The sequence below is a fragment of the Phocoena phocoena genome, chromosome 1 (genome assembly GCF_963924675.1).
Source record: "Phocoena phocoena chromosome 1, mPhoPho1.1, whole genome shotgun sequence".
In the NCBI taxonomy this organism is placed as follows: Eukaryota; Metazoa; Chordata; class Mammalia; order Artiodactyla; family Phocoenidae; genus Phocoena; species Phocoena phocoena.
In genome coordinates this window covers 133,325,245-133,349,230 of record NC_089219.1, presented here as the reverse complement: position 1 = coordinate 133,349,230, position 23,986 = coordinate 133,325,245, and the positions used below count along the sequence as shown (strand labels likewise).

The 23,986-nt window shown below is 41.4% G+C and overlaps 1 protein-coding gene across 2 annotated transcripts in view; it reads left to right on the top strand.

The window, feature by feature from the left end:
- ASTN1 (astrotactin 1) overlaps positions 1 to 23,986 on the top strand; it is a 316,153-nt gene that overhangs the window by 89,541 nt on the left and 202,626 nt on the right. The gene's annotated exons all lie outside the window — the stretch shown is intronic.

Sequence of the window (23,986 nt, the reverse complement as noted above, 5' to 3'; positions counted from 1 at the left end):
TATTAAATGAGTTGTGTAGAGACACACAGCTGATAGATGATGAGATTAGGATTTAAACCATGTTCTAACCCCAAAGACTGTGTTCATGGGAGCTGCAGTTGTTACGGGTGAACCTATGTGGAGACATTTCTGTATGAAATAAGGTGGAGGTGTTTGGCAGTTGGGAGAAAAAAAATTAGTTATGGGACTTTTCTTTGAAAGTATCACGGCATTTTCGCAGTGGTGGTGATGATTGGAGAACTGATACTGATGAGCAAAAATTATAGGAGTTTTGTCAAGACTGGGGACGAATGAGGAAACTGTTAAGATCTCTGCATGAGTTGCTCTGAACTGGGTTTACTTTTAGAAGTTAGCTATATTGGACTTGAGGTGCTTAAGCAGGCTTTGGGTATCTGGGATTCGTGCATCTGAATGACATCCAAGTTTCCTCTCAAAGCTAGTGTTCAAAGAGAGAGTGTGTCATAGACGTGCAAAAATTACTGCTGTGGTCTTGTTAGTGGGTTGATCTGCAAGAAGCAGCAAGAGGAAAACCACTTATTGATCTTTGTTCTTATTTCACAAGATCATTTTGGCTATCAGGATCCTTGTGATTCCACATGAATTTTAGGATTTTTTTCCTATTTCTGCAAAATATGCCATTGGAATTTTTAATAGGCATTGGATTGAATCTGTAGATCACTTTAGATAGTATGGACATTTTAACAATATTGAGTCTTTCAATCCATGCACAGGGATGTGTTTCCACTTAGACTTCGACACAATATGAAGCTGTGCTAATCAAAACAGTATGATATTGGCACAATGGCAGACATATAGACCAATGGAACAGAATAGAGAGTCTAGAACTAGATCCAAGCACACACTGTCAAATTATCTTTAACAAGATTGCCAAGACTACACAATAGGGAAAGAATAATTTCTTTAATAAATGGTGCTGGGAAACCTGGATATCCATGTACAGAAGAATGAAGTTGGACCCTTATGTTAAAAATCAACTCAGGGGCTTCCCTGGTGGTGCAGTGGTTGAGAGTCCGCTTGCCGATGCAGGGGACACGGGTTCGTGCCCCGGTCCGGGAAGCTCCCACATGCCACGGAGCGGCTGGGCCCGTGAGCCATGGCTGCTGAGCCTGCGCGTCTGGAGCCTGTTGCTCCGCAACGGGAGAGGCCACAACAGCGAGAGGCCCGCGTACTGCAAAAAAAAAAAAAAAAAAAAAATTAAAAAAAAATAAAATAAAAAGAGAAGGCAGTGGGCTTGAGATTATGGGCATTTGAATTGGCAAAGTCCAGGGCAAGGATCTAGAGGAAGAAGGGCAGTTGGATTTTACTCAGAAGACAATCATGTGCTCAGGCAGCCTGTCTTCATTTAAAACCACCTGTGTGTATTTTTAGTGCATTATATTCATTTGGGAGGCAGGATATACAGTGACTAAGGACATGCAGTTCGGTGTCAGACTGACCTGGGTTTGAGTCTTGGCTCCTCTGATTATGAATTGAAATTTTCTTAACTTCTCTCAGCCTTGCTGTTCTCATCTGTATAGCAGAGAACAATATCTATTTCAACTGAGAAGATTAAGTGAGGTAATTTGTGTAGTGATCTCAACTGAAAATTGTGATGATTTTTTTCAGCAAGGAGGCAGCATTAGTACATAAGGCTGGAGCCTGAAAGTTCGTGAGATTTCAGGCAAGGATATTTCTACAAGGCAGGCTCTCTTGGGAGCTGATGTCAGTATCAGTATTTGTATGCAGATCTGTACCCAAAACATAAACCCCAGAATATAAACCTTCAATGAAATTCAGAGACCTAACAGTCCTATATACAAACACACAGCTGAAAAGTCAGCTTTCACATACAATTAAGAAAAAAATTGAACTTTAAAAAATAAAACTGTTAGTCGTTAATCTATGGGAAAAGTTGAAATCTCTCCTTTTCTTTGTTGATGTTTCTTTCATTTTTTGGTGAAATCTCCCCACGCTGTCATCTTTCAATCATCTAGGTCCCATTCAGAAGCAGGGAGAGCTCTGGCAGAGCCAGTGTTGCGGGTGTGTGCACGGTCTTTTTTTGCTTGTTTTTCATTGCTGCTTCCTGGGCTTCCTCTTACGAAAAGGGCAAATGGGACATCTCAGAGTATTAACTTACCAGACAGGGATTATTAAATGATATGAATGTGGTTGCTATAGGATTTTGCAATTCTTCTAAGTTGGTAATAACTGTTTTAAAGGAATAGGTAAGAGGATTTCCTTAAGTCATCAGGTGGTGTCCTGCCTGTGCCAGGAATGGTCTAAGTTACTGTTCTTCTGGTAACTTTAAGTTGATGGATGTCATATACGGTATTCTGACACTGAGTGTTAAAATAAGTGCCCTTTAGACTTCAGCAAAATATTTGGCAAGGTCTTCCGCATGAGCTTTCCAGACTTGATGGAAGGAGAAGGCAGAATGCTGCTCCAAGTAAGTAGATTCATATGTGGTTGTAATTTGATAGTGGATTCTAATTATATTTTTTATTCAGTCATTCAGTGTCAACAGATATTTAGTCAGAGCTTTACCATGTGTCAGACCCTTTTCTAGGTACTGAGAATGTACTAGTGACCAAAGGAGACAAAGCTCCTGCCTTCATGGAACTTATATTCTAGTGCCGCAGGGCTCTTTCCTTAGACCCGTCTTGTTCAACATTTCTATAATTGATTTCTGTAACATTCAAAAACATGTTTGTCCTACAAAGCCACAGTAATAAAGACAGTGCACTACTGGCATAAGGCTAGACATATAAAAATGGAATGGAATTGAGAGTACAGAAATAAACCCGTATATTTGTAGGCAATTCATTTTTGACAAGGGTGCCAAGACAATTCAATGAGGAAAGTGGTGCCGGTACAACTACACAACTGTGTATCCATGCAAAAGAATGATGTTGAACCCTTACCTCACACCATATGCAAAAAATAACTCAAAGTGGATTTAATATATAAATGTAAGAGCTAAGACTGTAAAAGCCTTAGAAGAAAACATAAGTATAAGTCTTTGTGATCTTAGATTAGGCAATGCATCTTAACTGTGGCACTGAAAGCACAAGCAACAAAGGAAAAAATTAGATAAATTGGGCTTCATCAAAATTTGAAACTTTTGTGTTTCAAAGAACGACATCAGGAAATTGAAAATACAACCCACAGAGTAAGAGTAAATATTTGCAAATCATCTATCTGATAAAATATCCAAAATACTTTAAAAAATCATGTATCTAAAATATATAAAGAACTCCTACAACTCAATAATAAAAAGACTAATGATCCAACTAAAAATTGGGCTAAGATTTGAATAGACATTCTCCAAAGATATCCACATGGTCAGAAAGCCCATGAAATGGGCTAATGCTCAATAGCATTAGTCTTTAGGGAGCTACAAATAAAAACCACAGTGAAATACCACTTCATAGCCACTAGGATAGATATAATCAAAAGCAAACAATAATAAGTGTTGACAAGGATGTGGAGAAGTCAGAACCCTCATACACTGCTGGTGGGAATGTAAAATTGTTCAGCTGATGTGGAAAATGATTTGGCATTTCTTCAAAAGAGCTAAACATAGAGTTACCATATGACCCAGCCATTCCACTTTTAGGTATATACTCAAGAGAATTGAAAACATCTGTCCACAAAAAAAAACCTTCCACATGAATATTCATAGCAGCATTATTTATAACATTCAAAATTGGAAACAATCCAAGTGTATGTTAACTGAAGAATGAATAGACAAAGTGTGCTGAATCCATACAATATACTAGTATTTGGCCGTAGAAATAAAGTACTGATAAATGCTACAACATGAATGCATCTTAAAAAACATGATTCTAAGTGAAGGAAGCCACACACAAAAGACCATATATTATATGAATCCATTTCTATGAGATGTCCATAACAGGCAACTACATAGAGACAGAAATTCATGATTGCCGGAGGGAGGAGGGATGGGGACTGCTAATGGGAATAGAGTTTCTTTTTAGGCTGATGAAAATTTTCTGGAATTAGGTAGTAGTGATGGTTGTATAACTTTGCAAATATTAAAAATCACTGATTGTACAATATAAAAGGGTGGATTTTATGGTATGTGAATTATATCAATAAAAATGCTTATCATAATTATAGGTTACATGAAACTAGCAAGGGGAATATTTGCATGGGATGGCAAAAATGGCAAAGTCTATACTCAGAAGAATCTGGACAGATTGGAAAGATGGGCTGAATCTGAAAAGGTAAAATTTAGAAGGAATAAACATAGAGTCTTAAAACTGCATTTAAGAAAAACAATAGCAGCCCTATAAAATAATTCCAGGCTTTAGTTCACAGAGAGCCTGTTGTGAGTCAGCAGAATGTCACATCCTAAAAGGTTAATGTAATGTTTGCAGCATTAACAGAAGTATAGTTACTCCAGTGGGATATTAACATCATTCTTTTTTTTTGAGCTGGCCAAACGACACCCAGACTTTTGAGATCAGTTCTGGTCGTTGTGATTCAGGAAATATCTAGTTCAGTGGGTGAATCTAGCCCCAATACATATTATATTTGTCTTTCATGAAGTCTGTGTTCTCATTTGAAGGCATTTTGGTAAGATGGGCCTCTTACCACCAGCCCAATCACTCCTTCATTACCACAAGCAGGGCCAGACTCATACATGTATTTTACCCACATCCTCCTTATTAACATTTGAATTTAGCCCCTCTCTCCACCCACTCTTGAAAACAAAGGCATGTAAAAAGGATGGTAAAGGCATCCCAAGACATGTTGAAAGGATAAGGAACAATTGAATGAACTATTATGCTTCATCAGAAAAAGATCTGGGAACCATGGGAGCAGACTTCAAATATCTGAAGGTCTTTCATGTAGATGTGGGAAAAGACTAATGAATACAAGGGATTGATGGGTTGAGGCTTCAGAGAAGGAGATGTTTTGACTCAAAGTAGAGAGCATTTCAACTGAGCTCCCTGTGGATGGGTGGTCTTTATTCAAAGGTGGAGGGTTGGTTGAGCTTTGTTGGCACAAGCTGGATGACCATTTAAATGGATATAGGATCTAGATGACTTTTGTAATCTCTTCTAGTTTTTTTTTTTTTTTTTTCTCTTCTAGTTTTAAGATTTCATCATGATGCTAATTATCTGTCAAGCCACCCTGCTGGTTTATCTATTAGACATTCTACCAAGGGACTGCAAACATAACACTGTCTCATGGATCTTTGTCCTTTAGGAAGCTCACAGTCTAGAAGGAATTATAAGAATACCAACACCCTGTGTTGTATTGTATTATATTGTATTGAATTGTGTTGTTTGTATTGCAATGATGATGGTGGTGATTGAGGAGTGTGTGTGTGTGTGTGTGTGTGTGTGTGGTGTGTTTCGCAAGTGTGTACATTTATGCTCATGTGAGCAGGGCTAAACTAATACGTGGGCCACTAGTGCTTTTGGTGTCAGAAGTGAAGAGGATACCCTATTTTTATTAAACAAAATAAGAGCTTCACTCAGCCACTGACTGATAACACCCTGGGAAAGGTGACTGTTTTCAGTGACTTCTAATTTCTATTTCAGTGTCTGATTGCAAGGTCTTTGCTAAGGGTCAGTTTTGATGGAGTTTGTAGGGTTGTAGAAGAACCTCAGCCAGTACTGGGGAGAGTGTGATATGCAGGTGGAGAGCCGGGCTTAGGCTGGTTGGTGCAGGGAGGGCGGGTGAGAATAAAGATACAATTCTTTCTGCATGTGTCTCTGTGTGAGTTATGAGTGTGTGTGAGAGAGGGTGGTGTGGGTAGGTATATGTATCCTGTGGGGTATCAGGTAAGGCTTCTACCGTTCTGTGAACTGGACTCTTGAAATTGAGGAGTACTTGTATTCATTGATCTTATTTGCCTCAAACATTTTCAGCGTATAGTGTCCCTCTGGTGCCTCTTTCTCTGAATCTGTCTCTCTCCTTCCAGGCATAGCTATGGAACAAAGATTAATTAATACATTAACTAAATTATACAAATGGCTTTAACTGCCCTCCGTAGGAGCTTTTGTTATTGGAAGGGTCAAATCTGGTCCCATTCAGAAGCAATCCAGAAACTCTCATGGAGCCATCAAGGACCCCCAGATGGTGTGAGCTTCCCCACCGAGCAGGAAGACTCTTTGTTTTTTTTTAATTTAATTTTATTTTATTTTTTTATACAGCAGGTTCTTATTAGTCATCCATTTTATACACATCAGTGTATACATGTCAATTCCAATCCCCCAATTCATCTCACCACCACCACCCCCCCGCCACTTTCCCCCCTTGGTGTCCATACGTTTGTTCTCTACATCTGTGTCTCTGTTTCTGAGCATGAAGACTCTTGACATCAAACAAAGTACAGAGATCTGGGAGCTCCATGCCTCTGCATTGATGAGATTAGGCAGGGGCTCCTGGGTAACCTCCTCTGCTTTTGAGAAGGACTGGCTATGCTGGTTACGTAAACCAAGAAAAATCACCATCCTCTCTTGCTGGCTCACTGCCCATTATCCCTCCCGTAGACGGGAGGGGTGTGTGGTGGGGGGAGAGAGAAGAGACAACATGCAGTAATTTGGCCAGTTCTGACTCTGGGCCAGACAAAGCAGTTCATATCCAACAAGTATTGCTGGTTTCTAAACCTTAATGGAAGAATTTTGATGTGTTGATTACCCTGTTTTGTTGAGGAAGGAAGGAAGAAGGCGGGAGGGAAGAAACACTCCACATGTGCTTGTATATAGTTACGTGAGCTTGGAGAATGGTGTGCAAAGATATTTTCTGAACTTTAATATTAATTACTTCCGGGAGTGGGATTGCAAGGCAGACGGGCAGAAGTTTCGCTTCAAAAGCTTCTCAGTTGTTGGACGTCTTAGAAGGAGCATGCTACATTTTAAGCGAGAAATGTTTAAAATACTTTTTAAAATAGGTAGTATCAACAGAGTGTAGGATTTTTCAGAAAAATTAAAGTAGCACCTCTTGGTTTGTTGTTAACTTCCAAACACATGTATTTTTCCCTTGTGAATGTCCTGTCTGCCTTTTTGATTTCACTGACGGTGACACTAGCTACATTCAGTGAAGTGGCTAATCAGGCATGTGGCGAATGTCACAGCTGTTCCAACTTCTCTATGTCTTTGGCTTATCGGCCTGATTCCCAAGCTCAGGAAAACTGCCTCTGTTTTGCCCCTCTTATGAGATGGCTGGACACTTAGGAGTGAATATTATTCAACTCTGGCAATGGAAGTTTGTCTTGGCTTCTCGGTGGTGGTAGAAGCAGAGGCAGGCCAGCATCTCCATGGGTAGCAGTAGGAAGCATTCCATTCTCTTTAGGTGCTTAAGCAGATTTCCAGTTCAATTCTGTCACATCTGAGGGGTTCAGATATCTTTTCAAAACCCAAGCCTTTAGGCTTGTACTAAACTGAAACTCTGAGGCACATGAGGTTGGTTCCTCATCACTGTGACTGGAGTTGAAGATTGAAAAAGATGAGGTGATAATAATACCTTACAGATATATAACTTCTTTAAGCAAAGCTCTTTGCAAACAGCTCAGCAAACCCCAGGACTGACAGCTCAGCTCGGCCAGTGCTGAAATGCAGCCGTGCCCTGAACAAAGCCACCTCCGGGGTCAGCAAGCCACCTTCAGAGAGACCTTATCTCCCAGCTTCGCTTGGAGAGGTGAAAATGAAGGCTATATCTACCAGCAGCGGCAGGGACACTTTTTTGAAGCAAAATGTAATTACCAGAGTAGGAGCTGGCCTCGAAAGTGGGGATTAACACTCCCCCGCTCCCACCAGCATCTTGGGCTCTCTGAACAGCTCCAGCAAGATTTGGGGTTTTATGCTTCCATCCAAAAGCTGGCTCTGTTTGAAACAACGGTTGAGGACTGCAGACCACAGAGACATTGATTCATTGCAAAGAGGGGAAAGGATTTAGCAGCATTTCTTGTAAGCCTAGGCAGCATGAGGTTGGTGGTGGGGATCAGAGGAGATTCACAGGGTCTGAAGGTTGAAAAAGAGGCCATGCTCACCTCCAAATTATAAATACCATTCAGTCTCCTGCTGAATGGGCAGAATTCCACATATGACTCGCTGAGCACACTGCTGAGGGTGGCTGACTCCTCACGGTCAGCATCCCGGGTCCTGTTTCTTTACTCTTGTACCTCAAGAACATCCCTGAAAGATGCTTTTCTCTTCTGGGCAAGTCTCTCATGCAACCAGCTTAGGAGTCTGAAAATTGGTGTTTCCTGTTTTGTCCTGGTCAGGAACCCTGATGACTTCATGCAAGTCACTGCCCCTCATGGTGCCTGATTCTCCACTTGCAGCACAGAGAGGTTGTACCAAATCAGGATCTTTACAAATGGTGCCTCCCAGAGTCCTAGGGATTTTCACTAACAGGCTTCAGCTGCCATCAGGAGGGTGGGAAGATGGAAATGATGGGACTCTGAGCCCATTATCCCTGCTGGGATGAGAACCATTCTTCTTTTATCTCTGTTGACATAGTAAGCGTCTCTTTAAAGGTTTCTTTTGAAGAAAGAGTTTTGCTGTTGAAAACATTTTGAGAATAGATGCTATTTTCTAGTTCTCTCTGGCTATAATAGTCTGTGCCCATGCACATCGCTTTGGCGGTTTTACAAACCAGACACCCAGAGTATTCATATTAGGTGCCATAGAAGATACCTAACAATCTCTGGTGTCAAAATAAAAGCTATTATTTTCTTTTCATTAAAAACTATCGATCATTAATAGTTCGATCAATAATAAAAACTATTATTTAGTTTTCATTAAAAACTAACTAAAGATGAGAAGAAACACACAGGACATATGAAGAAGAAATTTAGAATCTCCCATACCCCCACTCTCCAGGGACAAACTGTAAACATTAGTTACATGTTTTGCCAACTTTCTATTCATATAAAATTCTTTTTGGAAAACTGAGCTCATATTTTACACAATTTAAAAAGAGTTTAAAAACATTATTTGACCCTATATTGTAAGTGATTTGCCACATCATTAAATGTTCTTTGAAACATATGATGGTTAATTGTATTTAGTATTACATAGTATTTCATCATATGTCCATACCATCATTTATCCATCCCTTTTCTCATGCTGAGCATCTAGATGGATTCCAGTGTCTGCAAGTTAAATGCTAAGAGGAACATTTTTGCAATAATTCTTTTTCTACCATATATGTATTTAAGGTTAAGGCTTTTTCCCTTCTTGAAATTTATATTTATGTTTAAAACTAGTTGACATGAAAAGAAAGCTAAAGGTGGAGAAAGAGGTTGGTTGAATGATCCATGATACTACAGAGAAGATACCACTAGAGAGACAAGAAGGAGGAAAGACAAACGCTAGGAGAAGATGTGTGTGGAGGAAGGGGAGGGTTTCTCTGCTATTATGCAAGACCAGGACATCTGACAACCTCAGTAATAACAGAAAAGTCTTTTGTCAGATCATTATTGAGTGAAAAAATATTCCATTTCTGAGGAACACAAAATCAGCTGTGGAGAACCCCCCCTCCCCCGCCCCCAAGGAGCATCGTGAGGACCTTGAATAAGAACCACATGGAGAGTGAAACAACCTGGTTGCTGATTTTGACATTGCCATGAACTTGGGCAGGTGACCAAACTCTGTTACTTCATCATTTAATGAGCGAATTCCAGTAGGTCAGTCATTTCCTGTGAAAGACACCAGCCCACCTAGAAGCCAGTGAGAGAGTAAAGGGTACCTACAAGGTATTTGTATTTGCAGTCTTTGTTAAGAACCTGATAGAAACTTTGCCCTTGCTATTGAAGAAAAAGATAAAGAGAAAACCAGGGAAACTCATTCCATGCCTCCTGTGCCAACGATTCTGTGAACCAGGCTTTTTATCTCTACCACCTCTCATAAAAATCCTCGGAAGCAGGGATTTTGCAGGTGCCCTTTACTGCCTTAGCTGCATTTTATAGGTGAGGAATCTAAGGCTAATACCAGTTAAGTAGCCTGTCCAGGATCATAGGGCTAGTAAGTGGCAGAGCACGATTCAAATTCATACTGCCTGTTTTCAAAACCTATGCTCTTGCAACTGGGCCATATGACCCCAGTTATCTGTGTCTTTGGATAAAAAGAGAAAAAAATAAATTATTACTCAATAAATAAGCTTGGTAAACAGGAAGAAAAGTATGATACAAGGTTCCGTATCAGATTTTAAAAAAATGAAGGGAAGGAAAGAGGGATGGAGGGAGGGAGAGAAAAAAAGAAAACCTTAGGAACTCGGGACTATTTCGTCTCTAAGTTCTCCAGCATATACAACCAAATGCTTTTCTTTCATATCTTTTAGGTGTCAAGGAGCATGAGAAATCCTTTGGTCCAATCACTTTGTTTTGTAGATAAGAAACTAGGCTCCAGAAAAAGGTCATTGACCTGTTCAATATCATGTGGATGGTTAAAAGCAGAACTGAATTAAGAACCAAAGTTACCTCTGATCACATAAGACAAGTATTTCTAACACTAAACACAGTGCGTGGCATGGATTAGTACCAGTCATTCAATGAAGATCATTCCTTTTGCTTACCCTCTGCTGTCCCATCCCTTTCCTGTGTTCATGCCTTTTTTCATTCAGCCATCACTTGCTGTGACCAAGCCATGTGCTCAAGAGGTTCTTGGCCCAGGTAGAAGTTCATAGAATCTTATGCTCGTGCTCTTCTGCTCACACCCTATATCATTTGGGGAAAAACTGGATGTTAATGGGTTAAGGAGTAAAAGAGAGATGAGTAGAGAAAATAAATTCATAGGCTTAATTTTCGAAGGGTTAAGCAATTAGTGAAAGGATACGATGATCCATAAGAAAAGTCAATCAAGATCAGAAGCTTTTCTTCTTCTGGAGGAGATGGAGGTGGGGATGACTTTTACCATTATTTTAGATGAAGGAGGAAGAAATACTGGGAAGGTAGATTGCAGGTAAAAGGGACAGGAGAGTAGAGCAAAATCTTTAGAGGTAGCAAGTGAGGGAGAAGTTGAGGGCCTAGGGAGAGGGGTTGAACTTTGAGAAGAAAAAGAATAGCTTTCCTTCTAGCTGGAAGGGATATGAAAGGAAAAGCGAAGATAGGAAGAGTTCTGAAGTAAAGGACAGGAAAATTAATGGAGTTCACCTCTCCTGCAGATGGACTGGGATGGGGATAATAGGTTTGAGTTATGAACACAGGTCTTGGGCTCAGAATGTACCGACTCTTGAGATTTTTATTTGGGGAGGGACATACTCTCTGGCACCTTTGTGATTGGGAAAGTACATAAACTGTACATAAGAGCTTACATAAAGGCCTCTGCTTTTAGTGGGAGACATGCAGGGCCTGGAATTGTGGTAGAGCAAAATTAGCTGGTTCTCTTGTCCTTGGTGGTCATTTGCCTTTCCTTCTTCCTGAGTGAAAATGGTGACGCCTCCAACCATTCACTCCCTGATGGTTTCAGAAGTATGACTGGGGGAACTTCACTCCCTGTCGTGATGGGGAACTGGAGAAGTGCTGTGCTTTGCAGTCAGAGGCATATGGCACTTCAGAGGCAGTGGTCACGTATCTGCAGATACTATTACAAGGCTCCAACCTATAGCTACTTTCCATCTCCACAGAAGACAAAGATGAAAGGAACAGGTTTAAATGACAGCAACAGGGGGATTGACTCTGACAAAAGAAGGAAAACATCTTAGTAAGGTAGGGTAAGTATGCTGTGGAGAGGATTTGGAGGATGTAGAACATATATCCCTGGAAACCTCCAGGCCCTCATTTGTCTGGATACCTGGGATGTAGAAGAGCTTCCTGCAGAGGTTTGGTCCAGATGGGACCAAGACTCCCTTACAGTTCTGTATTTCATTTATAATCTTGATAGCCTGACCGCAGGTGGTGATCGCTGACAGTGGTCCACTTAGGAGACCATGTTGACAATTGAGGATTTGGGGAAGAGCGCCACAAAAAACAAGGGAGAAAGAACTCTTCTATTGTTTTCCTGATATATAATGGGCCTTTGCAGGAGGAAACTATTTTATTCCAGGGGTTAGAAACCTAATGCCCCATCACAGTTTATACAGGGAAAGCCCAGTGGATGATTTTTTTTTTTTTTTTTTTGCGGTATGCGGGCCTCTCACTGTTGTGGCCTCTCCCGTTGCGGAGCACAGGCCCCGGACGCACAGGCTCAGTGGCCATGGCTCACGGGCCCAGCCGCTCCGCGGCATGTGGGATCCTCCCTGACCGGGACACAAACCCGTGTCCCCTGCATCGGTAGGCGGACTCTCAACCACTGCGCCACCAGGGAAGCCCCCCACAGTGGATGATTTTCATTCATTTCTAACTTTACACTTGGAATTCTTAATTTTTAATACCTAAAAACAATGTTTTTACTTTTAAAGGTGAGATGAAACATTTTTTCCTCCATGGCACTTGACCTAATTTGGCATAGAGAAAAGAATGATGCTTTTGGACCTACAGATTTCCTACAAGAATTTTAGAAAATGCAGAGGGTTGTCATCTTCTGATATTGGGTGGTGCCAGAGAGAGGACGATAGATCACTAGTGTTGAATTTGTATGTGATCGGCAATACATTTTATACTCTGCCCAGACAACCAAAAACATACGGCCCTGGACTCACATGATAAGGAAAATATACTGATCCATGGCCAGTTGTTGTCATCAGGTCACTAAACCTATTTCTCCAGATATAAGATGAGACTATCTTGCCTCACAGTACAAATGTAATAAAATCTAGTAATGCAGCTATGAAAATAAGCACTGGCCCATAACCCAAGGGCTTAAGAAGTCAAGGCTAAGGAGAAATGGGCAGTATACAAAAAATAGATTGAATTTCCCCCTCTTTATCTTGAGTTTAATAGGAATTTGGGTGTATTTTCCACAGAGAACATCTACATGTGCTTTATGCAGGCAGGAGATGGAAAAATAGGAAATATGGTACATTGATAAGTGGAAGAGTAGGTAAAATTATAAATGGGGATTTGGCCAATGAAAATGTTATGGTCCCAATAATTCAGAATCTACTAGCGAGTAATGAAGTGCCAATACCTTAGGCCAACCTGTAGTGGCAGAGTTCCCTCCAGTATCAGGAGGGAGAGTAGTAAAGGGAAGCCAGGAGTGTTTAACACAAGGTGCTGGTGTTATTCTTCTGGTTTGTATCAAAAACACCTACCCTGAACAACTGAGGAGTGGGAGGGAAATACATGCTATGGTGGCTCCTTTGAAGGGACGAGAAGGGTCACGTCCTGGCACTGAGATTGGCCCTGGTTCTTGCTTGCCTTTTCTTCTGCTCCAAAGTCTCCCTGCTGTACTCTTTGTATGCGTGTCCTTATGACAGAAAGATCAAGGGGCCACTTCAGAGGAGCTTAAGCTTCAAACAGTCTTTTCCAAAAATAACAAAGGTGGAAGGAAGGAAGAACCCTCTGTGAGTGAAAGCTGGAGCCAAATAAAAAGGCATGAAATGAGGCATTGTGGAGGTGAAAGTCACCTGAGAGAGCCCAGAAGCCCATCCCTCTCACTTAACAGGAGAGGAAACTGAGGCCCAGAGAAGCCTTTTCCTTAAAGGACAGTTGTCCCTGGTCTCATCCTTGGCCCTTGACCTTTACACACTGCAGACTCATAGGTGAATTCATCCATTCACATGGCTTCCCCTTAGCGTCACTTGTACATGACCACAGAGGAGATATTCCCATGTGCTTCTGATGTGTCCATGCACCTGTCTATGGGGCATTTCTACCTGGAGGTCCAGTATGTAATTCAAACTCAGCATGTCTGAACCATCACTCCCCAGCAAACCTGCTCGCTGTCCCGTGTTGCCTCTCTGGGTGAATGGTGTAAACCTCACACTGGCCTTTCAGGATTGTTCACATGTCCTCCCTTCCTCTTGTCCCCACATCCAAGCTGTGATTCACTCTGTTAATTCCCCCCCTTCCATTACTCTCCTGCCTTTTCCTGCTTCTCCTTTCTACAGGGCAAGCCCTTAACCCCTCTTAGCTTGAAGACTGCAGTAGTTGATCTCCCTGACTTTGATCTCAGCCCTTCTGGTCTTTGCAATCCACAAGCACCTTTTTTTAATTTATTTATTTTAATTTTTTTTTTTATTTTTGGCTGTGTTGTGTCTTCATTGCTGCGAGCTGGCTTTCTCTAGTTGCGGCGAGCAGGAGCTACTCTTGGTTGCGGTGCATGGGCTTCCCATTGCGGTGGCTTCTCTTGTTGCGGAGCACGGGCTCTAGACGTGCGGGCTTCAGTAGTTGTGGCTCGCGGGCTCAGTAGTTGTGGCTCGCGGGCCCTAGAGCGCAGGCTCAGTAGTTGTGGCACACGGGCTTAGTTGTTCTGCGGCATGTGACCAGAGACATGGGACCAGGGATTGAACCCATGTCCCCTGCATGGGCAGGCGGATTCTTAACCACTGAGCCACCAGGGAAGTCCCCACAAGCACCTTTTTAAAAGCCCAAACCAGGTCTTGTCTTTCCACTCCCTTTTGCCTGGAGAATAAATTTCAAACTCTTAAGCATGCCACACAGTGTCCTCTGTAGTGTGACCTCCAGTGAGCTCTTCAGCGTAGCACAGCCTGCCAAGTGCCATCCTGATGTTATAGGAGGGTGCCATGATATTATTACATGGCTGTATATCATGGAGTAGCTTCCCCTCACCACACACACTCTGCTGGGATAACCACACTTATCTTTAAGCTTAGTGCAGATATCATCTTTTAAACCATGCTGATGCCCTCTCCTTAGGAAGAGTGGGCCACTCTTTCCTTATACCCTCACTCCATCCTGTGTATACTTCTCCCACGGCCCTGTTATTGCATTCTTAGTTGTTGTTTCCCCTGCCCATTCTAGTATGTAAACTCCTTTTGGGCAGGTTTATTCATAGTTGTAAACTTTAGCCTTTGGCATGAAGGTAGGACTCAGTGAAATACTTTTAAAAAAGAATGAATGAATGAATGAAAGTGCACACAGCCCACTAGTGATCCAGTCAAGTGAGAGATCCCTGGTTTTCCTTCTTCAGTTCATGTTTTCCCTACTACGTACTATAAAGTCTTGGTAATGAAACGTGGCATTGACACATGAATCGAAAGATCAGTGGAGCATGCTGCCCAGGGAGAAGACTCGGGCATTTAAAGTGCTACCATCAGTGTATTTTCTCTACAAAATTGATCTTATTTTCAAGTTGAAATATTAGAACTCACAAACTAATTAGAAATAAGTGAAGACGAGTCTTCAATTTCTAGACTTTGTCATTTTTCTCTTGCGGCTCAATTATAGTTTAATTGTCCAAGAAAAAAAAATAGACAGGAAAGGTGCACACGTGTATTGAGTGCCTGCTATACACGTCACATATAGTTTCATTTAATCCTCATACAGTCTTTGAAGTGTGTATTATTATCTACATTTTACAAATGAAGATACAGAAACTCTGAGGTATGTAACTTGCCTAGAATCATGTGACTAGCAAATGTCAGAGTTGGGAGTCTAATCACGTCTGATTCTAAAGTCCATTCTCTTTCCCCTTCACTACGTTTCCTCCCTAGGGAAACAGAACAGAATTAGGGACATAAAATCTCAAGAAGTTTCACTAAAAGACATTCCTCTGTGACTCCAATAACAAATTGGACTGAAGAGACAGGAGCTGTGAACCCTAACTCTTACCCTGTTGCATGGTATGATTTTGAGAAAGTCCATTAATCTCTTATATCCCATCTCTTTATATTCACAAATATGGGACACACAGACTTTCCTCATCAGTCACGCAATTACTAAAAAAGTTACTTCATAAATGAATTTGTGTCATTTGCTACAGAAATGCACTTGATGCAGTTACTAACCATAAAAGTGACCTTATTTCTACAAGAAACTAGTATTGGTCTAAAGGAGATAAGACAGCTGGTCTAGTGAAAATTAAGCAGTGGATAAAAAATTGATTCCCTTTTTATTTAATTTTATATCAAGTCTTTTTTGGGATGTGTGATGCCAATATTCTTTTACCCCTGGTGATAGGGCAGAACATGGAGAAGTGAAGAGATGCTTAAGAGGAGAATAGGAAGGATAGTGGGAGTGTGGCTGCTGAATGTTTTACCTGCCAGATTGATTTTTTTCCCTAAGTCTGATAACTCCAAGGTGGCAATTGACATTTTTGCTTGAGCATTGAACACATATCATTCACAGCATTTAGTGGACCTCAACAGTTACTGCCTATTGACAGAACTTGAATTTTGACAGTGCTTTATACCGTGCAGAGAGTCTAAAATTAAATATACTGGACAGAGCAATAGAGAAAATATTCAAAGTAGAAGCATCTTAGAATATTAAAAAAAATATTTTCAATTTTTTTCCTGGATGTTGAGAGGCAGTATAATGGAAGGAGCCTTGGTCTGAGATTCTTTCTCTGGATTTCTATGGGCTAATGCTCTGTGTTACCTTGGGGAAAATACTTAACTCTCTGAGCTTTTGTTATATTTTAAATGGGGCTGTGGCATTTATGCCCTTGAAGGATTGGACATCTGTAAAATGAGGACAGTATGTCTAAGTTCCTTTGTAGTAATTATGTCTCTAGGTTTTATGATGGCTGGGATACTCAGTTTGGTTCCCAGGCACCTTTAGAGCATACCTGGTAATATGGCAGCAGGGAAGCAGTAGAAGGGAAATGGGGCCCAGACACTGAAAAACAATGGGAAAATGGTGACTCGGTCTTTTCCTTAAAATCGTGATATTTCTTTCAAAATAGAGCCCTAAATAGATTTTTAAACTGGAAGGGAGAATTAACCTGAACTTCTAGAGGCTAAATTTCCTGAAGGATGAAACTCTTTGAGACATTTTTATAATAACCCCTATGATTAAGGGACAGGAAAGCTGGGAGAGACCCAGCTCGGCTCCAACAATTGGCCTTACAAATTGCCCCACACCCCATGCTGCCATTCTTTTGGGACCTGGGAAAGACACCAGGTCCTTCACCAAGGATCTGTCATTTTTACAGTCAGAATACTCTCTCAGACATTCAATCCACTCTTTCCTTGTTTTATAAAAAGTCCAACCTTTGTACACCTAATATGATTTAATCCTGGTTTCATTTCCTGAATCTTTGTGTTGCTTTTTCTTCCTGGATCTCATGTTCAGTGCTGCCAGTTTCTTTGTCCCTGCAGGTGCAGACAAATTAGCATAAAGAGTAAGTTGCAGAATTGGAAAACAGCAAATTTGATTTCAAAGGCTATTTCAGACTGAGGTCCATTTGGTGGCATTAGGAGCAAAACTAATAAACAAACCAGATTTTTTTCCACCCAAATTGATTTTTTTTTTACTTGACAGTATCCCTTTAGAAGTAGAGTATTTTATCAAAATCTGATTTTAGCTGTCATGTACAGTGCTTTTTTGTTGTTTCCTTGCTCATTATTTCTGACTGTTAAGTTATGTGGGTTGGCAAAGGAAAATCTTTTCTTTTATAATAAAGAAGGCATTGCCTTTCCAGCGTCATTATCTGCCGTCATGTTTCACAGCCTTACAGCAAGCAGCATGTTGTGGTTTGCCATTGTGCCATCATGACTCCCATTTTGCAGATGGAGACAAAATTACAAAGAGACTTCAGAGCCATAGCTAGACTCTGAAAAGACACAATTCTGAAGAAACCGGGGGTCCCTTTACTCTTTCACTGTCTAAACAAACATTTTTTAGGACTTCTCTCATAAAGAGTTATATGTATTTACCTGTTGTTCTAGGGGGGAAAAAAGAGCCTTCTATAAGCTGTGACAGGTGATCAGAGGAGGCTCGGGCTAGGTGCTGTGATCAAGGCCATCTAGTGAGGGGCCAGCGTTTGGAATTCTCAGAGCATTCCAGATCCTCTGAAGGGTATCACATCTCAGTGGGTAGCCTCCTTTGATTGTAAGGCACAGTAATTCACGTTACTCAGTGATGGGGGTGGTCCTTGTTAGGACTCCCTCATGTCAGCAGGAGGCAGTGACCTCGAAGTGTTGAAGGAGGGGGAGCCATGCTCCTCCCAGGCCTCAAGGCAGGTGGACCCGGATCCAAGATGGCACTTGGGGCTCAGTGAAGGGCTTTGGGGTCCTCCCTAGGGGTGTTGTCCTGCATGAATGTGCCTCAGTTCCTTGTCTTCCCCCTGCCACCTTAACTAGCATTTCCCTCTGTGCTCAGTGTCTTTCCTCTACCTCAGAGCTTTGCATACTCATGTGTTTTCTGTTTCTTCATCTATCCAGCTTGAAGTGACCCTTACGGCCCAGACTCCCCATCTGTGCTTTTACTATGCATCTCTCTGAGTTCTGCTTCTGCTGATTTAGGCCTGATTCCTTCCGCGTTCCCTATTTCAGATTCCTAAAAGTGAGAATCTGATTAGCTCATGTTCTTGTGCTGAGCCACTTCGTGAGTTCCTGCCCAGTCTATGGACAGGCTGCCCTTGGGTGAAGTGCCCACCCTCAGGGGCTCCAGTGGAAAGAAGGGCCTGAGGAAGGGGCTGTGGAGGGAGGGGCAGTTTCCTGTGGAAGGAGCAGTGGGCAAGCGCTAGGATTGGCATGCCTAGTGACTGGCCTACCCATCTTTCCTAAACCTTCCTAATACTACTCCTCACCCTGAAGGCGTTAGCAGCCTATGAGGAATGACTGGCCTAGAATTAATTTCTAGGAGCTAAAATCTTTTCAAGGTCAGAAAAGGAGAAATCATTAAAGTGGCCGAAGCTCCAAGACACTCTATTAAGAGCTTTGCATTTATGACTTAATTCCTTGCTCACGACAACTTTCCAAAGTAAATATCATAAGCCTTATTGGGCTTAAATAACCTGTTCAAGACAAACCAGTACGAAGCAGAAAGGTTGATATTCAAACCCGGTCTGTCTGACTGCAAAATCAGGCCTGCAAAACATACTCCTTGCACATCGAACCACGTCTCTTCGACTAGAGTTTTCTTTACCTGAGTCAAATCCAGCATCTATGAAATCGTTTGATTGGAATTGGAGCCCCCGGAAGAGAGCGTCTAAGCCTGAGCTGGATGGAGGGGATGAGCTTTGGGGGCCGGGGTTCATCTGCCCCTGAGCCCGGACTCCTGGAGGGCAGCGGTGGAGCCGCAGCCCCGCCCCCAGGTCCTTTCACGCCCCCGTAGCCGAGAGCGCGCATGCGGAAGCCTCCTGTGACTTACATTAACACAGATCCGTCATTAATATGACAAATAGGCGCACCTGCAGACTTAATTGCTTCCATTTTCTTGAGTCACTGATAGGTTTATGGCCTGCCTCAATTCCAGTAAAACCGCAGCAATCTAGATGGGACGAAAAAGTGTCTTCCTCCAATCAATCTCTTTGAACAGTCGCAGACTCCAGCCCTGATGACAGACTTTCTCTCTAGACAGGGTAATTAAAGAGGCCGAGACGGCTATTTTCAAAAGTCCCTTCATCTTAGTTTTATCATCTGTAACACAATCCTCGAAACTTAGACGGGAAACATCTTTCCTTCTCCCATCCCTCCCCAAATGACTGACCCTCCATGTTGGCAAAGGCTGTTATTTCCCCCTCCATTCGTCTCACTCCAGAAGCCAGTCAGCTGGGCTTTCTGCTTCCCTCCTGTGAGGAGAGTGGATGTGGTGAGGGGTTTCCATTGCAGTTTAGGGATCCCTCACCTAAGATTGAAAGATCTGCCCAGAAAAAGAAAAGCCATCTTTACACCAGAAGCTTTTTTTCCCCCACCAAATCGAGGTCTGGCTGTTCATGAAAAAACAAAGATAACACAAAGTAGGATATAAATGATCTCTTAAACGACTGAAGAAACCTCTCACAAAGAAAGCAAAGCTCCCTAGTATATGTTTTGTACTAATGGAACAATTTAAGTATCAAAATTGAAAACAAAAAAGGCAAGGATTTGGAAAACTCTAATAGGTTATTATGTATGAAAAATGCATGCTAAATAGAAATTAATTGACCAAAAATAGATTTTTATAACCATCAAGCATATAAGAGATCCCCCACAAGATGTAAAGAAATGATGCCAGTCTGAAAAACCCTAAATTCTCTCATGATTGTAGGAGGGGAAAAATGAACTGATGGAATGACTTTTTTATATTGAAGAATTTGTGATTTTTCATCAAGCATGTTACTTCCTGAAATGTAAGTACTAAAACAAGTAATATTGAGTACAAAGAGTACCCCAAACTGGGTAACAAGAATAGTTAAATTACTGGTGCTGCCTGAGATACACCCATGCGTCCTGAAGACCTTCAGAGATGAAGTTAGGGAAAGTGGTACAAAATATCTAGTTCCACCTGATCTGGTAGGCCTTCCCAGTTTGTAAGGACTCTGAGCCCTTACTGGGGGCAAACCCCTAAAGTTGATGCTGCTGGATGAGATCTGTAAATACTTCTACATAATTGAACCTAGCATGCATGGAAGAGGTAGGCACAGTGGTGGGGGGAGACATGGTAACTGTGGGAATCTATAAAGGAAAATCAAGTCTGAATGATCACTGCTCTGTAGAGGTACCATTCATGTTGATCAAAGGGATCTACTTAGATTTTCAAAAAGCTCTGGCAGGTTCTACCTTTGAAATCTATTTTTTTAAATGTTAAGTTACTACCGTATTTGTTGGGCATGGAGCCTTAGGTAGGAAAGCAGTATAAAAGTCTTCATACATGGTTTAGATGATACTTTATATACTAGGAAGTCAAATTGATGGAGACAAACTGCAAGAAGAGCAGTAGAATCTACGTAGAGGACAGAAAAGAGGGTGGTGATTTTCATGTCATCAACTTCAAGGTAATGTTCTCTCAGATACAGGCTCTAGCTATAGTTATAAAATATAAAATAAAAGGCTCTCTGTCATTTCATTAATGATTCAGGAAAATAACCTAGAGTTCATTAAAATCATTCTCTGACAACATTGACCTGATATGCTACCCTGGCTGAAAAAGAGGAACGAAATGGCATCATGAAGGGCATGGGAAACACAACAGCACTCTACACTTAAGTAGAACCACATTGATTTTTTACCAGGAATAAAAGAAGTTATTCCTGTTGCTAATCTTTAATGATCATAATATTAATAATAACTACAACTCTTATTTCTCATATTTCAAAGCATCCCTATGTGCATTTTCACTTTTAGAGCCCTGTGAGGTAGATATTTGTATTTCCATTTTTTGAAAGATCCAGAAACTGAGGCATTTAGATTTCAGGTACAGGACCCTTGTCTCAGACTTAGGTTTTCTGAAATTAGAATCCTTCCTATTTCAGCTATGCTGCATTATCCCCCTCCAGAGAATGCATTTAATGAACCCAGAGAGAGTGCACAGAAAGGCATCTGTAGTGGTCAGCAGGAAGTGGGTGTGGTTGTATGAAGGAAGAATAAAAAACCTGACACGTGCTAGACACAACAGCCAAATAAGAATGAAAGAAATATGAATGAGTCTGTGGATACAAAGACTAAGAGAAGAATGTGCCCATGTTTATCACATAAAGTATATGTGACCTTGTTCACCAAACACTCAACTGCTAGGACTCAAAGCTCTATCTGAAACCCAAAGAAGGTGAGTGTAGGGCAAATGAAAGGAAGTTCCACTTCACTGAGAAGGTATTATTCATAGAGAACTTATTTTCCAGTGTGTGGTACAATCAGAAAATATAGATGCTGTAAACAAAACAAAAAAGATACTGAAAATTTCATGAATGAAAAAGACATAATTGCTAAGGAGCTGAGATCAGCTTTACGGCTGATGTCAGAGAGGATATATGCCCCTGACACAGAATTGCCTTCCAGCTCTGTGCCTTTCTGGCCATAGGCTGAGAGCTAGGTGGAAAAGCTATTAGCTGTCCCTAAGTTCTGTCTTTGTGTCCTGACTTAAGTCTAATCATCCAGTTACCATCACTTGTATTCACAATATAATGGCTTGATCGTGAAACATAGCTGTATTCCTTTACAGTGTGTTCTTGCTGAAACAGAAGCAGAAAACCCAGCACTTCTTTTCTTTCTGCAAAACTCCACTAACATTGCTTTAGTTAGACCCTCTAATTAATGGGCGAGTGCTACTAAGTAGAGAATGGAAATGTCAGTGCCACCTGTTAATTTCCTGATCTTCGGTGCTGGTAAGGTATGCTAGGATCAGCTAAGGAGGAGAACTAACCATGGGAGGTCACCTTGCAGTGGAAAGCTACTGAAAATTAAAAATTAAACTCCAGAAGAAATGTAATGTCCATTAAGATATGAGAATAGTAACAAGGCTAGGGCAGAAAACCAAGAGAAAAGGGGCAAGGAACACATAGTGAGAAAGTAGGTTGATTAGAAATTAGTTTTATAACAGGGGCTATATATTAGGGTGTTTCATAGGGAAGAGGCAGGAAAGTACAGTGTTTCAGAACCCAGAATCTGGAGCTAGACATCCTGTTTGAACCCAGTCTTCTCCACTTGCTAAATGTGCGATGCTAGGCAAGCCACATAACCTTTCTGTACCTCAGCCCTCTTACAGGTGATCGTTATCCAACTCATAATGACTGTGAAGGTGAAATGAGTTTAATATATTCAAAAGTCCTTAGGTAGCACCCGTCATGTTGTACATACTTCATAAGCATTAGCCATATTGTATATTGGGTTAATAGACAGTCTATGTTTAGGGATTGATGTTGTTCATGCACCCAGGTAATGCTTTCCACTCTTGATTTGACCAAGGTCAAAAAAAAAAAAAAAAAGAGAACTGTAGACAGATTATCAGGTCCCGGTTCATGCATCACCATTCCCCATTCTCACGACCATGGTCAGTGATACCAAGGACACTGCCTCATTTATCTCCTACCACAGTGGTCAAGGGGGGCAATAGTTGAAGTCGATTTGTTGGCCTGCATGTTGATGATCCCACGCTGGACCTATTTCTCACTAAGTGGCAAGTGGAAAGGGTGAGGCTTCAGGAAGAGTGTGTTCCTTTTCTAGAGTCACAATGCCAAAGTCATATGATCAGTTACCTAACCTCTTTGTGCTTCACTTTCCTAATCTGGGGATAATAATAGTACCTACCTTATCAGCCGTCAAGTAGCTTAATGAGAATGTATGTGTTTAGCCCATTACCTACCACATAGTTAGTGCTCAATAAAAGTTAGCTTTTATTGTTTTGAAAAATAGTAATAATCATCAGTTGTCCTACTTTATCTTGTCAAATTCAGCCTGATCATAACATCACTGAGAACTTTATGAACACTAAACTTGGCCTGTGCAAGCATAAATATAAACTCATAACAGAGATGAGAAAAAGAGGAAAACATCCTTGGCACTGTGAAGTGCATATGATTGTCTGAATACAGAGATTCAGACACACTGCAGAGCAGGGCCCAGCACAGAGAGGAGCCGAAGCAATACAAGAGGCGTGAAGAGTGGTGCTACTGACCAATGCAAAATGGCAGACCTGTTTTCTCAAATACCTCCTTCGTGAAGAATGCATGGCTCCCACTTCTCACTGCCAGCCCCATAATGGGTGTTTTGTGTGGAAGGCCTGTAGAGGAGGGAGGGCTTTAGAATTAAGATAGAGTAGGGAGAGGGCTATAATAAAGAGGAGGAGAAAAGTAGAAAGATGTTAGCAACTGGTACTGTCAATGTACTGTACGTTATTCCTAGCTGAGCAGCAACATATTTTAGCAATCAAGTGGCCTTATATTTCTTGTATATCATTATCTTTCACCCAGCAGGGACTAGATGGCTAGATTAATATTTCCATGGAGATATCTGTCTGGCAGATCACTTAGAGTTCATCTTGACCTCTTTTGAAAGGAGCATTTACACAATAGCCTGCAGAAATGGGCCCAAGAGAGTCTTCAGACCAGTAGCTGGAATCCAGTAAGAAGCAGACCTGATCCTCCAGGGGAGTCTGTCACAGGGAAATCACATCAGATTGTCATGTGATTTGTACACTAGTGTGAATTGGTTAATAACTCAGTTTCATTCCCAGGTCTATAAGCCCAAACTTCAACCTGCTGACAGTGTTTACTATTGATACGTATCTTGTGTATATCTAGTT